The following is a 16072-nucleotide window of genomic DNA, read 5'->3' as shown; positions in this document are numbered from 1 at the left end:
TGGTTAATATTTGCAGAATTTTCTCTTGAATCATCTCCAGAACATGACAAATTCAAGGTGCCCAAAAAACAAACTGTATTTTAAACATGCATAAAGACAAAGTGCTTCAGACATGAAACCCATATACCCGTGGCTAGTACATGAACTGAAATCAGACACATTCCCAATTTATGATCCTCCCCCTGGGTAAAGCCCACGGGATGCTGACTGGACATTGGTAAGGCCTTCCTGATATTTTAATTCTCTTTCAGGGGAAGAAGTGCAATTGACTTCCATATGTCGAATAAGAAATAATGTTGCTTTAAAACTAAAGTATTGTTATGTTCCTAATGATTGTTTAACATATTGGGTTGTTAAAGCTATTACTGGAAGCTTTGTTGTACAGCAATGTTATAGTTGTATTATTTTGCACAATTATTATTTTGATATACTATCCTGGACAACTCTGAGAGAAAGACAGGAATGATACTCTAATCGTTATTTAATTATTTTGTTTGTTCATTCCTCACATTTATGTAGCCGACAATCTCACAAACGTGGCTCTGGGTGACCATAAAACCAAAATCAAAACATTTCACAATAAGAACATCAGTATTATTAACAGACTAAAAGAGAGTATCTTTGGTGCTTCAAAAACTAAACCACAGATTGTAAAAAGTTTATATAGCCTTCTGTGAGGTTACCAGTATCTGAAATAAAAACGGAGGCACTATTAGCCTTTTGGGGGAGGGAGGGTCCACCCTTCTCAATTTGCAGAAAGCATATTTTAAAGAAAGACATTATAGCATTTTGATTGCCTTATCTATATACACTCAGGTCCCTTTATCCAGAGACAGACAGGCCGAGTTCATAAAGAAGGACTAAAGAAATCTGAAAGGGGTTGGTCATAGAGCCCTTTTGCTCACTAACTGAGCAGAGAACAAACATTCACATAAGCCATTTGTATTCAACAGTAAACAAGTTAAGGCAACTGCATGCAGGGCAGGATTACTGCCATCAGAACATGGAAAAATGTCAAAGTGTGCATGAGTGACGCCAAGGCTTCTGACAAAACTCGTCAACTGCTCTTGACTCATTGTGGGTGGTTTATTGCAAATCCCAAGACAAAATATCAGTTGCCCATATTCTTGTCTTCTCCATCAGTCTTCTCCTCTTGCTTTATTAACATTGTTCTCTCTTAAATAACTCCCTGTTCTATATTTGAAATTTTCTCTAATGTAACAGAAGCTCTGAGGTTTCTTTCCTGTCTGTCTCCAAAATCATAAGCTTTGGACCAATCTACCTTCAGCTGAAACAACCTGAGGTACATATATTAGCCTTTACTGCTGTTTTTCTTTCCTACTCTTTCCTTCCTGATACTATTTTTTTTTCAACCACCCTGTGCAGTCTAAATATAGAGTAATACTTCCTTAAGGAAAAACTTCATACACTACGTACTAAAGCACTCTCCCATGCATGTTGATAAAAAAAAATCCAAACCCTACAGATTGTTAAAACTTCAAGGTTTAAGTTCCTAAGGTTATTATCATTGTTGTTCATTATTACATAAATAATTGTACTTTTCTATTTTTCTTCCTCCAAAGGGAGCTCAAACAACGTCCCTCCTCCATCAAAAACAACCAAACATAATGCAAACTCTCTTAAATCGAGGCAGTACCATTAGTTCATGAGATCAGGCCTTTTCGCACCCTTGAACTGAAGTGCTATTCATCATATTTAAGCCAGGTGAAAATTATACCAGTATAAAATTGGTTGTCTTGATTGCAGCTCCCTATCCCTACATAGGGGTTTCAAAGCAGTGAAACAGAAGTAGAGTTCAAAGTGCTAAAATTTTATTTCATGCTACCTATACACAAGAATTTGATCTACTAACAGTCAAGCCAAATTGGTACTAGATAAGGGTCTATGGCAAGGTAGGCAACCTTCGCTCTTTTATGACTTGTGGACTTCAATGCTGGCTCAGGAATTTTGGGAGTTGAAGTCCACGAGTCATAAAAGAGCCAAGATTGCCTACCCCTGGTCTACGGGGTTCACAGGGGGTGGGTGGATTTAAGTGTCTTGTGGGAATGACTCCAAACTGATGATGCATTTGACCCCACTCTTGGGCTCTGCCTGGTCATCTCCTATAGATGATTTTGTAATAAGGATAACTTAAAGCTGTCTTGCTCATTGGCCGGGCAGGTTGACTGCCTGTCAAGCGGTCATGCACTGCAGGAGCATCTCCGCTCCCAAACAGCTTGACTCCTGAACCACGAGTAGCCCCCAGCCTAGGATGTTCTAAAAGCTTTGAAATGTCTGTCTGTCTTAGAAAGCCTTTGGAGTTCCATTGCTCTTCAGCTCAGATATATGTTGCTTACAGCCAGTCAGACTGAAGCTATGCTGTATGTAAACCCTACAAATAAGCAGACATCCTGGACAAGCAGAAAAAGAACGTTCTGAGAATATGTTTGCACCATGATTAGAGGCAAATGGGGAAAATCCCTTCAAAGAGATATCAGAAGAGAGATATTTCCAATGCTGACTCTAATCTTCCTCCCAAGAAACTGGAATGCATTATATACTCCCAGGTGACGTGAGCTTGCTGGAACTCTACAAATGCTTGGCCCACAAATGCCAATAGAGTAAAGTTCTTTTCTATGTCAGAAAAGGGGAAAGGCCCTGTTGCGTTTTTATAGAAGCTTAGGACCATGGCCATATTTGGCATGGCTGCCATTTTGGATTTGTGGAAACTGCAAAGATGATCCAATTTTGTCATTGGAAGCTTTATTTTTTCTCTCTCCCAGTTTTGCCAAGGAGTTGACAGAAAACTGTCCTGGAATCCTTGGGAGTAGTGAGAAGATGAGCAAGTTGACTCTTGCCCTTCCCTTTACCTAATGTAATAAGAAATTAAGCTTTGCCTTTTGTTTCCCTTTTCTGGGTGGAATTGGAATTCCGTTGCTTAAGCTAAAAGGGCAGTTTGACCTGGTCTTGGAATTGTCCTCGTGTATTCCCTTTCGTGACTGAAGAATTTAGAAACATTGAAAATCAATGCCCAAATAAATGGCCTGTGGCTAATTCTAAAATTAGGAAGGAGCAGATAATGTTTTATTAGAGCCAAGCCTTTTCCCACAGCCTCTGTAATCCAGTTCCCGCCCTCACTTTTCCAAATAAGGTTTACAGAAAAGGTGCGGTTTCATGATGACTCATGGGTGGATTCTTGCCAAATAACAGAATGTAAAACAACAACGTTCTGCTTCCTCCTAGTAAAATGAGATTGTTCAGATCTCCAAAGCATTGTTATCTGTGCACAAATTGTATTCCTTTGTTATCACATCCTTCCTTTGAAGTACAAGGTTTGGTGTAAATGGCTTGCCCCATTTTATCACCACAAGAGCTAGGCTGGAATGTCAGTCATCAAACATCTCTGAAGGAATTTGAACTGAGCATTTAGCTTTCATAAACCTTTGGGTCCTAGAAAGTACTTTTTACAGGAGTGAAAGGTGAGATAACAGCTTTAAGTCAAATCATATCTCTCGTTAGTTTCAGGCACCATACATACAATCCTATTTCTTTTTTTGCATCTGAAAAAGTATGAATGGATCTGAATACAACTGAAAGGTTTTATTGGTACCAATTATAGAGCATAGTCTATGTGAAATACCATTTTTGTAATACTGGCAGTGTTCAAATTTAGTCAGGGTATCTCAAGAAAAACATAACATTGCCTAATAAAATGCAAAAATAGCCCTGTACTCTAGATTTGTGCTCTTTACTAAAGAGCAAACTTTGATTGTTTTACCTCCTGTGAGAAATGATAACACGATCATTCTCCACATCGTACGCTGATGTTAGCATCCCAGCCTACTCTTCCAACTTGGCTTAATTCAGCCTTTGCTTAATATCTACTATGCAGCCACATTTTGCTGAATCTACTGATGCATTACGTTGTGACTAACTTTTAAGGGAACTCTAAAAGTTACCTTTTTTCACTGAGTAATTATTTCCCTTGCTATTTTTTTTCCTGCTGTATAATGCAGAATGTCTATCAAGGGTGCCCTGGCCTGTCCACAGAGATGGTCTGAGTTATTATCTTAGCAATAGCTATGTATTATAGAAATGATCCATGCATTTGAATATGAGATGTGAATTATGAATGGAATGAAGATATTAAAAGCCCCAGCCATGAAGGCCTTGCAAAAGATGTTTAGATATTGTGATATATTGTTAGACTTCCGGGGAGACCAGACAGGAAATAAGACCAGATCAGGGGTGTCAAACTTGCTATGTCACGTGATGTGTCGCGACATAACTTTTTTCTATTGCCGGCAATGGGGAAGGCATGGTTTCGCCATGACGTATCCGGCCCACGGGACAGCAGTTTGACACCCCTGGATTAGATGAACTAATTCTACTTTATTGTAAGGCTACATTTTGTAAATCTGAAGGCACAAACATCCCATTGCCATATTTAACTGCTTAATCCAGGGGTCTTCAGACTTGGCCCTTTTATGACTTGTGGACTTCAACTCCCAGAATTCCTCAGCCAGGCACACTGGCTGAGGAATTCTGGGAGTTGAAGTCCACAAGTCATAAAAGGGCCAAGTTTGAAGACTCTTGGATTAATCCATTAGGGTGGGTCCTTCTTAGGTTTATTTCTCTTGACTATTAAGCCACTGGAAGCTCCTGCCTGTGTTGTCTGATTATTGTTTAGGCAGCTTCTACTCCTCTTTCCCAATGTGTCCATACCTTCAAAGATCAGAATAGTGGAAGCAACAATATTCCATGTGATACCCTATGGAAGCAAAACTTGGACTTTGAAGAAGCAGGATAGAAACCGTTTTGCTACTTTTGCAATTTGATATTGGGGAATACTCCCGAGAATACCATAGATAAGAAAAGAAACCAGTGGATTACTGATCAACCCAGAGATCTCATTTGAGGCAAAAATGTTCATACTCATTGTGCAAGAAATTTCTTTGGACAAGGCTGTAATGCTGGGAAAGGCGGAAGAAATTAAAGAAGACAATTATCGGTAGCAGCAAGGTGGATGGACTCAGTTATAGTGACAATTGGTACAATGTTGGAGAATTTGAAGGGCTAAGTTAGGGAGACATCATAGTGTGTGAAAATCCATCTATATGGTAGCTAAGCGTCAGCAACAACTCGATGGCACATAATCAGTCAAACAAACAAACAATGGAAACGGGACGAAGTGGCAGTTAACTTCTTTCTCTCAAATCTCCCAAGACACTTTTCTTTATACACTTCCAAATCTGTACTTTAAATTCTCCTATCCCATTCATTCCCAATTTGTGCCATACCGATATTGTTGAACTAAAAATGCAGTGATGATTGATTGCAAGGATCCTCCTTGATTATAATCCAAGACAGCTGGACCAATTTAGTTGAAAGGAAATATATTGGGTAAATATCAGCAATTCTGTTCTTTTTGGTAGCAGTACATATGGCTGCAAGTAAATAAAGAAAACAAACAGCAAAACCCCATCCTCTACATATCCTCCCCCATCATCAACTCAGTTCCAATTTCTTCTTCTTGTGCTATATTCGTTATTGGACGTTGGCGATCATGTTGGCGATCCTGTTTTTATCAGCAGCCGCACGAAAAAGTCCTGCTGAGTTTTGTCCAAACCAGTCCCTTAGATTTTGAAGCCATGACATTCTTCTTCTGCCTGGACCTCGTTTGCCTTCAATCTTTCCCAATGAACAGGTCAAATTTGTTTTCCCCCAAAAGGTCTTTTCTGTCTACTCACTCTTTATAGCACGTAAAACAAAGTCAGAGAGCCAACTGGGGGTGTTGCAGCACCAAAGATTTTCAAGGTACCTGAAATCCTATCTACTGAGATGTCTTTGTCTTAATAAATGTGTTTATCATCAGACTGCTGGGGACTTTTTATTTCAAAATAATTAAATAGCCATACATTTGAAGAAATCAGTCTTCATCTCCATATGTCTTCCATGAAATTTAAATGTCAAAATCCCAGGCACCTTTTCTCCCAGCCACTTTAGAAGGAGACTGTTAGCAAAAGGCCTGGGCATCAATTTAAATACCTTGATAATCTTGCAAGTACAACCTAATATGGACAGTAAAATGGATGACCCATACTGTGGCATGCCATTATGCATTTTACACAAGACATTGTGATATCTCATGCTTCTGGGTTTCTGTTTGGAATTGGGTGGTGTGAGAGAGCGAAGTTGAGCTCTTTTCAAAAGTGGCTGCAGTCAGGCAGACAAGTCACACACACACACACACACACACACACACACAGACACACACACCCCTTACTTCAGGCATTCTCCATTCCCCAAGAACTGCACTCAAAGGCATCCAAGCCACTGTCCCAGCTGCCTGGCTAATTAAGCCAAACCTGGTGTTTTCAAGGACATGCTGACCCATCCAGAGGCAGCCTCATCCCACTCAGTCCTTTGAGTTTACAGAAGCAAATGCCAAGACCAAGTGGGAGGGGGGGGGTGTGGAGCAGGAAAAGTGAAAACAAGGCTTACCAACGAGGAATCGAGGAAGCCACATCTTGTGATCGGCAGCTTCTACAATCAGGCAAGAGGACTTTCATTCAACTGTGAGGATCTCAAGCAGTTGGTGGGAGTTGCCTGGAGCTCTGCAAAAATTAGAAAAGGAGCAACCATAAAGAAACAGCAATTTGTCCCAACTAGTGTAAGAACATTTGAGAAAAGGCAAAGGTTGCATGTTACTTTAAAGCAGGGGTCTTCAAACTTGGCCCTTTTATGACTTGTGGACTTCAACTCCCAGAATTCCTCAGCCAGGCATGCTGGCTGAGGAATTCTGGGAGTTGAAGTCCACAAGTCATAAAAGGGCCAAGTTTGAAGACCCCTGCTTTAAAGTCTTTGAGACTTTGGTCTGAACTGAGCATTAAAAGACTGTGTATTAAAGGAGAGAGTGCTAAAGACATATTTGCCAGGCAACATCACCTTGCAAAGTCCTAGAAGGCTGAAGTTGACCCAGAGCAGTAGCTTGTTTTTGCAGAAGGTGTGTGCTGCAATAAAGTATTGTGCACAGATTTGCTACACTGTCCAGTCCTTGGAGAGCAAAGAACCCTCACGGGCGTGTGAATGTGTGTGCAGTTTTCATTATTTCATTTGTTCTTAATTAGAATTTACAGCAGGAAATAATGTGCCAGACCATTACTGTTGTTTATAAGTCCATATATTTGCAGCTGCTAACTCGCCACCCAATCTCCTCTAATAACTTCCTTCCTCTATACTGGAATCCTCTGACTAACCAAATGCCTGTTATTTACTCCTGTCTCCCTTTAGAATCAAACCCTTTGTTTTTCCATTACTTCTTCCTCTTCCTGTTCATTAACAAACATCAGGAAAAAAAAGAACTTACCCCTGGTTCGCCGTTGTTGCAACAACCTTGATTTATAAAAATTGAATGATTCATAGCAATACAGGCTTGCTTAGAGAAGATGAGAATCTCTTTAAACAAGTAAAAGATCAAAGGCGAACTCATATTAAGAGAATTTACGGGGTTCTAGTGGAACTGGATTCAGAATCAGAATTAATCAAAGATTGTATGATTAAATGGGCACAAAATTTTGGTGAACCAGTTCTATTGGATACCTGGGAAATTATCTGGGTGAGAAATGTTAAATTTACGCAAGCCCAGAACTTAAGGGAGAATTTTTATAAAATGTTTTATAGATGGCACCTTGATCCACAAAAAATGTCTCGTATGTATCCTGACTTACAGCCTAAATGTTGGAGATGTGGATGTTTGGATGCTACTTACTATCATATCTGGTGGTCGTGTAAAAATATAAAAGCTTTTTGGATTAAGATATGGTGGAATATTCAAAGAATTTTTAGAAGGAGGGTAAAATTTACCCCACAATTATTTTTGTTAGGTATTGTTACTGATTGTGATACTAAAGAGATTATATTGATGTTAAATTTAATTACAGCCGCAAGGCTGTTAGTAGGGCAATATTGGAAGAAGGAATCTTTGCCTACCTTGCAAGAGTGGTTTTTTAAAGTTTCTTATCTGGCGGAAATGGCAAAGATTTCGGCTTTTTTAAAGGAGCAATCACAAGAGAAATTTTTTGCCGTATGGGAAAAATGGATAAATTTCATACAATATAAATTGGCTATAAAAATACCATTTAGCTTTTTCATAACTTGTATTTAAATTTGATATTTTATAGATTGTATTCTTTCTTTCTTTTCTTTTCCTTTATTTCTTTTTTTTCTTTTTTTTCTAAGTATTTTTTAATGTATATGTTTTTATTGTTATATATATTTTATTGTTAATTACCTTATAAGTTGATTAATTTTTTTTTAGAATTTTAAAAATTTTAATTAAGCCTATATTCAGCTCTGGGAAGCTCGGGGGGGGGATGGAGGGGGGTGGTTTGGGAGGGTTTGGGGGAGGGTTGTTTTATTTTTTGTTGTTTTAAAAATTTTCAATAAAAAAAAAATTGAATGATTCTGCATGATGCTGGCTGAAGAGCTGTACTGCACTGTAAGCCATTTCCCCTTTTTGGAATACACCAAACTTTGGGATCAGAAAGAAAATGAAATAGAGCCTTCTTTCAAGGCTTTCAGATTTGGGCAGCAAAAATCCAGATAACCAAAATAGTGGAGAGGCTTTCGTCTCTTTCATGCCACTTGGCCATTGAGCAGATTTTTCACAATATAACCTTCCCAGAAATCCACAGGTAGCCCTTGAATTACGACCACAATTGAGCCCAACATTTAAGTTGCCAAGTGGAACATTTGTTAAGTGAGTTTTGCCCCATTTTATGACTTTTTTGCCACAGTTGTTAAGTAAATCATTGCATTTGTTAAGTTGGTAATATGGTTGTTGAAGCTGTCTTCCTCATTGACTTTGTTTGTCAGAAGGTGTTCACCTGACCCTGGGACGCTGCAGTCATCATGACTATAAAGCAGTTGCCAAGCATCCAGATTTTGATCCCATGACCATGGGGATGCTGCAACGGATGTAAGTGTTAAAAATAGTCATTAGTCCCTTTTTTTTCAATGCCCCTGTAACTTTGAACGATCACTGAATGAACTGTTGTGAATCAAGGACTACCTATATTATTCCATAAAATGTAGAACAAAAGCTCATCAAACACCCTGCCCAATCTGCTATAATATCTGTGAATTGCTGCTTCTGTGGGAAATAGCAACAGACAATAGTGCAACAGTGTAAAAAGGATTAGCTATATACACTGCTATATTAAAATGAGTTTGAATAAATTACCCCCTCTCTACACACTGCCTATGTAAGCGCCTGAAAAGTCCTGAATATCAAGGGAACAGGTGGTGCCTCTGCAGATCTGTACAAAATTATGATATTCCTTAAAGACTGAGATTAGTGCTAGGGGTAATGAGTCAATGGGAGATCAATATCAGAAGCTACAGATTAGCTGTTGAAGCTCCTGATGAAGCAGAACTGAATCAAATGTTCTGAAATAACTGTGGTTTTATATATTTCATTAGAAGACCCCTGCATGCATCTTCCATTAGCATTTAAAGCAATTGCCAGGCACTTTACATTGGGTCTTTTTTTTGGTCTTTTCCATTGTGAAGAGATGTGAAGGACATACGACTTAGATGCCTTCTCCACTATCTGTCCATAATCATTATCCCAAATGGATAAATTATCAGAGCGAAATGGCAACAAGGACCTCTTTTGAATTAGTGGACATACTAATGTGTGGACAAATCTCTGAGAAAGAAATAAATGCCAGTAACATGTTCGCTTTCCCTTTGCCCCTTTCCCTACATTCACACATACTGACAATGGAAAAGAGACTAAAGAAGCAGCATCTGAAAAAAGTCCTCTGTCTTGAGTCAAGCTCCATTTTGGATAACTGGCAACAGTATAGAACTGATTTGCCATTGCCCTCTTTCATATTTTCTTATCTTCCTACCGTAGCTTCATCTGCAACCCTAAGATTCCCTGGTGTTCCCCATCCAAGTAGTAACCAAGCCAACCTTGTTTAGCTTTGGGTCCACTAGCTGTTGCCACCAACTACAGGTCAATAGTACTGTGAAAATAGTCACATTCATCCTTTAGGGCCATAGTCTACTTCATGTGACGCACAGCTTATAGTCCTATTAATTTTAAGGTGCCACAACACTCTCTATATTTTTGCCGCAAATGTTAAGGCAGGCAGCCATTAGGAAACTCCTAACGGACTTATTTCCGAAATCTTACTAGAGAGGGAGATTACGAAGAGGAGGCCCAGCGTTTCCTGAGGAGAGCTTATTCCTCTTTGCCCAGGAAGAAATCAATTTCCAGCCTGCAGTGTAATTTTAAAAAATGATCCATTGGATCTGATAGAAAAATGTTAACTATTTTATTAAACCAGAAGATGGTAACTGTGCTTATCTACAATCGTCTGTTCTTAAAACACTGGGGCCTGGGTGATGGGAACTGAGCTAATCAAGGAATCCCCAGAGGCTGTATTTGGCTTGAATGCTATTTTAGCATAAACAACTGTATTAAAAATAATTATATGCCTTTTTGTTTAAAGGATGGGAAGAGGTAAGATGTTAGTCTATTACAGGATTGTCCTAGATACAGTCCCATTACAAACCTCGTGGCCTTCACAATTCACTCCAAAAATACTGTCAACTGACTATTTTCCCAGTGGGGAAAAATGATAGATTTTGTGCCATGAATAGGATTTTCTTCACAACAAAGCAGTGATTTGTCAAGGCTTTTGGGTTTCAAGTAACAATAAGCAACTTTTGAGTATTTGCTGCATACAAAGACACACAAATCGACAAATCTGAAGCTAATGCCAAAGTAGGAAGGTAGGTTAGCATCTTTATAGCTGAAAGTTGTCAGTGTGCTATTGCAGTCTAGCTAATTCTAATGATTCCTGTGGTTTCTTGCCATGTAAATAGCTCATGTATAGAATAACAACATTGTGTTTAGAGTCTATGTCAAAAATAGATCTGAATATACGTAGGTTTCTGTACAAATAGCATCCTCCAAAGAATTGGGCCCACCTTCTGTTAGGATTGAGGCTGTGCATCCTCAATGTAGCCTTTCAGAACAGAAAGAAAAGGGTTGTTTCATCAAAGGCAGAGACTTCTAAATAGGGTGTGAACTCCTTTGTGGAGATACCATCATGGACATCAGGGAGTGGTGCCTTGGGAATTATATGAGGGATATGTCTGTGCTTGTTTTAGTTTCTATGGCCTCAAGAATAAAAGGAAGCCGTATAAAAACAGGCAGCACATCTGCAATTACACTATCCATAAATAGATATCTGAGAGAGTCTCCTCCCACCCCGCCAGCTTTTATAATTAAAAAAAGGTAGATTTTTATCATTCAAATCTTTTTTTTAGGAGGCATGACTCCTGGAAGTTGAACTGTTTGCCTTTGTATCTTCAGTGATCCTATGTAAAGGCAGTGTTTATGATTTGCATGGGGAAAGCTCTTTTACATTGGTATTTGCTACATATCCATGATCTGCCATAATCATAGTTCAGAGGAGCACTTTTGTTAATTCAATAAACAGGCTCAGCTGCACAGCTGGCCTCAGTTCCGTGATATTGTCTGCCCCCCGTATGTTAATACTATTTCCTTTTTAGTACTATCATATTGTGCCCATCCGGACAGTAAGCTGTTACAAGAGAATATCTGGGGATTTCTGCTATTGCTTTAAATCAACCTATTTTATCACAGAAATATGATTCCTGGCTTCTACTAATCCATCCTCAGAGGTTCAAATGTTGCACAACAAAAGTAATTGCTTCTTCTTCTCGGAGACTTTTCAGATATTTTATGACTTCTGTGGCTCAACAGGGTTAAATTTCCCCTTTTACGTATTTTCCCACTCTTTGTAAAAGTTTTGGAGAGAGAACGGTGCAGAGATTTTTTTGTGTGATGTACATTGTGGCTGTAATTGGATAACAAAAGTCTACAGGTCTGCCATTAATATTTCTAGATGCCCAAAAGGCATTTGATAATGTTTCCTGGCAATTTATGATTCAGCAATTACAAATAATGGGCTTTGGACAGAATTTTACAAACATGATAAAAACAATATACAATAAACAAACAGCGAAAGTGATTGTGAATGGAGACTATACTGAGAACTTTGAGGTAAGAAAAGGTACAAGGCAAGGATGCCCATTATCTCCATTGTTATTTATTTTACTCTGGAAGTTTTAAATAGAAATATTAGACAAGTTACAGAAATTAAAGGGCTAGAATTAAAAGGCAAAACATATAAACTACAAGCATTTGCTGATGATTTAGTATTTATTTTTTTGAAGAACCTTTGGAGATGATTCCTAAACTATTGGGAAAGATAGAACAATATGGAGAAATGGCAGGACTGAAAATAAACAGAGAAAAAACCAAAGTAATAGTTAAAAACCTTACAGATAAAAAAAACAAATGTCGGAAAAAACAGCACTGCAGATAGTTAAAAAGGTCAAATATCTGGGAATACATTTAACAGCAAGATATTCAACAGTAAAAGAAGATAATTACACAATATTGAATCAAATAAAACTGGATCTGGAAAAATGGAAAAACTTGCAATTGTCAATACTAGGAAGAATTGCTACAGTGAAAATGAACATACTACCAAAACTTTTATTCTTATTTCAAACAATAACGATAAAACTTGAAAAAAATTTTTTGGGAAGACTTAAATTCACTAATTTTGAAATTTATTTGGCAAGGAAAGGAAACGAGAATTAAGATGAAATGTTACAGGATGCCAAGGAAAATGGAGGACTTGGTCTACCGGAGTAGGTTTTATATTATCAAGCATCTGCATTAACATGGGTAAAAGAATGGATAACTCTTAGAAATAAAAGGCTGTTATATCTGGAGGGGCATGATTTACAATTGGGGTGGCACGCTTTTTTATGTTATGGGAAAAATAAAGTTCATAAATATTTTCAAAATCATTATATAAGAAATGCATTATTAACAACATGGGAAAAAATAAAATCTAAAATATATTTGAAAATTCCAGGGTGGTTGTCAACAATGGAAGCATTTGACATCCAAATTTAGTGAACTTTGAAAAAATCTGGACATATAGAGATATTTTAAACTCTGAAGGGAATTTAAACAAGAAATCTAAACAAGAAATGGAAAATCAGGGTATCAATCTATCATGGTTGGCACATTTACAAATGCAAGCTAGATATGATAAAGATGTTAAACTGTATGGATTTTACAAGGAACAAACTATGTTTGATAAGACATTGTTAACTTCTGATGAGAAACTAATTAAGAAAAATGTATAATTTTCTATTAACTTTGAAAATGGAAAGCAAACAAGTTAAAGAAACAATGATAAGATTGGTGAAAAATTTTGGATATAACAGTGGTGGTGAACCTATGGCACGCGTACCAGAGGCAGCACTCAGAGCCCTCTCTGTGGGCACGCGTGCCATGTCCTGGAGATGGCAACCATCCTCTTCAACCAGCTGCCTGCTAACTCACTGAGGTCCCACGTGGCCGGATGCATCCATGCTCTCGCTGGCCTCTGTGTGCGGGGGCTGATGGTGTCAGGCAGCAGCCGCCCTGGCCCCTGCCTCGCCTTGCCCTGTGACAATGGCACCCCCACCCTGCCTTGCCTCACCTTGCCTCACCCCGCAGGACGAATCTCCTCCCACTGCCCCACCATCCAGAGACCCCCCTGGATCTCCCCCAACCCTGCCCGGCCCCCACAGGCATCCCTCCCCAGGAGCAACATTGAGCTGGCCACACCCACCCTGGCCACACCCACCCATCTGCCATGACCACCATAGCCACACCCAGCGGACCACACCCACCTGGCAGAACAATGCCCACCCGACACCTGGCAATACATAAGTGGGATTTGGATTGCAGTTTGGGCACTCGGTCTCTAAAAGGTTCGCCATCACTGGGATATAATATAGAATTAGAAAAATGGCAAAATCTATGGGAAAGAAATTACAGGCTGACAATGTTAACTTCCTACAAAGAAAACTTATATAAAATGTCTTATAGATGGCACTTGCCAGTGGCAAGATTAGCAAAAATGTTTAAAAACATGTCAGATAGATGTTGGAAATGTAAACATTAAGTTAGGCATGTATTATCATGTTTGGTGGACATGTGACAAAGTAAAGAGTTATTGCAAAAAGATTCATACCTGGCTAGAAAAGATGTTGGGAGAACAGGTAGAGTTTAAACCTGAAATTTTTTTATCAGGTATAATGCCAGAAAAGAGTAACAAACAAAGCTTATATTTGATTTTGCATGTCACAACAGTGGCAAGAATTATGTTTGCGCAATACTGGAAAAATGAAGGAATACCATCAGATGAAGAAATAATCAAAAAAATACTAGAATGCACAGAGATGGACAGACTGACTATGACAGGGCTTTTCAACCAGTGGTACGGGTACCACCTGTGGTACATTGGCACCTGGCAGGTGGTACACAAGCATCCTAGAAAAGTGGTAGTGGAGGAGGGGAATGAGCCGAACCGGTGGCAGCACTGCACAAGCCTGAGGGAGAGATGGCTGGAGCTGCAGGGCTGTAAGGGCTCAGCGGAAGTGCCAGGATCAGAGCCAGGCTCCAGCTGGAGCTCAGCTCTGATCCTGGTGCTTCTGCTGAGCCCTGAAGAAGCGCCGATCAGCTGGAATTTTGCAGCATCTCCAGGGTCTTGTGATTTACATTCAGATGCTTGGCAACTGATTCATATTTATGACGGTCACAGTGTCCCAGGGTCATGTGAAGTGACCAAAACCTGCTGCAACCACCCAGCAGACGGGGAATAAAAACCAAACATCCCCCACCCCACTCCCACTGCCAATCCTCAACAGAAATGCTCACAACAATGAAAACCTCGGACAGGAGGAAGAGCGCCTCCGGGCAGGCCGGCAGGTATCTTTGTTGGCTGTGGCTTGGGGGGCATTTTTTTTAGTGCCATTGTAACTTCAAACAGTCACTAAGCAAACTGTTGTAAGTCGAGGACTACCTGTACTTTATCACTTTTTTCCTTTTTTTTTTTTTTTTTTGGGTCATCAAATTTTTGACACCTTGCTAGGCGACTGGTGGTACTCGGATGTTGCCATATCCTAAAAGTGGTACAATGGGTGAAAAGGATGAAATGCCCTGGACTATGAGACTGAAAGAAAAAGAAAAAAAGGAATATTATCAAACTTGGGACTTATTTTATCGATGGCTAGAGGAAAGAACAAAGGATTAGGAATTAAATATGTATTAGCGAATGTAAACTCAGACAGCACGTTGGTTGAAAAATTATTACTGAATGTATGAAATAAAAAACTAATAATTTTTTTTTTAAAAAAAAAGTCTACAGGTCTGAAGATCATCAGAGATGGTACACAATAATACGCAGCAAGTCAGGAATCAGTACAAGGTAGTCCTTGACTTACTACCACAAGTGAAACATTTGTTAAGTGAATTTTGCCCCATTTCACAACCTTTCTTGCCACAGTTGTTAAGTAAATCACTGCAGTTGTCAAGTTAGTAACACGGTTGTTTAGTGAATCTGGTTTCCCCACTGATTTTACTTGTCAGAATGCCGCAGAAGTGGATCACATGACCCCAAGGCACTACAACCGTCATAAATATGGTCAGTTGCCAAACATCTGAATTTTGATCATGTGACCATAGGGATGCTGCAGTGGTTGTAAGTGTGAAAAATGGTCATAAATCACTTTTTCCAGTGCCGTTGTAACTTTGAATAATCATTAAATGAACTGTTGTAAGTTGAGGACTACCTGTACAGTTCTTAGGGGGGGGAGCAGATAGCTATTCTCCCACTTTTCCCCAGAAAACAATGTAAAAGGATTATAGAGATGGGACTGCAAAGAAATAGGGAATACCACAAATATTGCATTTATCTACAAACCTTATATCGAGCAGATAGACTAAAAAGTCTGAGCTGCTATAGAGAAGATAGAAATTTGCCACTAAGTAAACTGATAAATGGATCATTATTCAGAGGAGTCATAAGAGCATCCTTCTCACCATCCATTTTACAAGATTCCACCTGTTTGCATAAGTTTGCATTTCTTTCTATCTTCCCCATTTTGTCTTAAAATCCAG

The 16072-nt window shown here is 39.1% G+C and overlaps 1 long non-coding RNA gene across 1 annotated transcript; it reads left to right on the top strand.

The window, feature by feature from the left end:
• The first annotated feature begins 19 nt into the window (after nucleotides 1-19).
• Nucleotides 20-10373, top strand: LOC120302871. The gene is made up of 2 exons (XR_005555249.1): nucleotides 20-217; nucleotides 8878-10373. It is a non-coding gene; the product is annotated as an uncharacterized LOC120302871 (long non-coding RNA).
• Nucleotides 10374-16072: the final 5699 nt, after the last annotated feature.

The sequence above is a fragment of the Crotalus tigris genome, unplaced genomic scaffold (assembly GCF_016545835.1).
Source record: "Crotalus tigris isolate CLP2741 ecotype Arizona unplaced genomic scaffold, ASM1654583v1 scf7180000024439.5362192, whole genome shotgun sequence".
In the NCBI taxonomy this organism is placed as follows: Eukaryota; Metazoa; Chordata; class Lepidosauria; order Squamata; family Viperidae; genus Crotalus; species Crotalus tigris.
The sequence above is the reverse complement of the archived record's forward strand: the minus strand, read 5'-3'. Positions and strand labels throughout refer to the sequence as shown.